The 1,425-nt window shown below is 50.4% G+C and overlaps 1 pseudogene; it reads left to right on the forward strand.

Annotated features, from left to right (window-relative positions):
• The first annotated feature begins 287 nt into the window (after window positions 1–287).
• Window positions 288–523, forward strand: LOC139267531 (U2 spliceosomal RNA; annotated as a pseudogene).
• The last annotated feature ends 902 nt before the right edge of the window (window positions 524–1,425 follow it).

Raw genomic sequence — 1,425 nt, forward strand, 5'->3', positions numbered from 1 at the left:
TGCTGAGGTTCTACCTGTTCCCATTGTTGCGAAGGATGGGCCTGTCCACGCTGCCGCGAAATGCCCCCACCAGTTGGACCATGCCTGTCCACCTGTCCTTTGTGGAAAAGTTTATAACAAAAAACCCCTTTGACCACAAGGCCATAAAGCAGTGGTCAGCACGTAACGTCCTGGATGCTCTACGAAAGAAGGAGAGTGTGGACCCTGTCGGGTGGTTCCCCGAGCAGACTGTCGAACTCGTTTGGCAGAACGTCTCATCGCCAGAGCTGTCACACAAGCACCAATACATAGCTTGTTTGGCCTTTTGGCTAAGATCAAGTGTAGTACCGTTTCTGACCAGCCACCATGACCTCATGGTGGTTCCTCCCTGGTCGGGAAGGTATATGCTTGCATTTTTGGAAACAGAAGGTGGGTGGGGAGGGTTGACCCATCCACCTCCACGGAGGTGTGTGGGGGACCTGACCCATCCACCTCCATGGCACGAACCTGGTATTGCAGTACTTCCAGGAACGGTGCAGTGGCTCTAGGCCTTTTGGCTAAGAGCATTGGCGCAGAGTGATCCTTGGCGTTTGTGATTTGACAAAGAATTGGAACGATTGGCTACGAATTTAAAAAAAAAAAAAAACATAGCTTGTTTGGTGGTGAGGAGGGCCTTACCCATCAGAGCATTCATTCACAGCAGACATCTCAGCAGAACGGCACGGTGCCCCCGAGTCGGCTGCGGGGCAGACGAGACTGTCACCCATCTCCTTCAGGATTGCGCCTTCGCAAGGCAGGTTTGGAAAGAGATGCAGTGGTTGCTGTCGAGGTTCATCCCAAGCAGCTCCGTAACACAGGACTCTGTGCTCTACGGACTGTTCCCAGGGACACACACCGAGACAGACATCACCTGCTGCTGGAGGGCCATCAACTCGGTCAAAGACGCTCTTTGGTCTTGCCGAAACTTGCTGGTCTTCCAGAGCAAGGAGATGTCCACGTCTGCGTGTTGCAGACTGGCGCAATCCAAGATCCAGGATTACATGCTGAGGGATGCACTTAAAATTGGTGCATTCGCCGCAAAGGCACGGTGGGGAAGGGCCACAGTTTAAAGCCCTTCTGCCACGGTAAACCCAGGGGCTGGAATCAGTACAAAACTCCCCTCGGCCTGTACTTATAACTTCTTTTTTGTGTACATGGAGCACCATGATCTGTAAACACCTATGTAGTGCCATGTACAATGCAAGGTCTGTTTCGTAATGCACGTTGAAAAGAAAAATGTAAATGTACGGTCACCCATTCCATGTACTGTATAGTGACACATGTAATGTATTTTGTTGAATGTACTACAATGTATCCCGTATTGTACCGAATTGTACTTGACTGAAAAGCAAGGAAATGTATCGAACGGAACTGCCGTCAGCAACTGCCAAATGTAATGTATGGGAT

This window comes from Pristiophorus japonicus, chromosome 7 (assembly GCF_044704955.1).
Source record: "Pristiophorus japonicus isolate sPriJap1 chromosome 7, sPriJap1.hap1, whole genome shotgun sequence".
Taxonomy (NCBI): Eukaryota; Metazoa; Chordata; class Chondrichthyes; family Pristiophoridae; genus Pristiophorus; species Pristiophorus japonicus.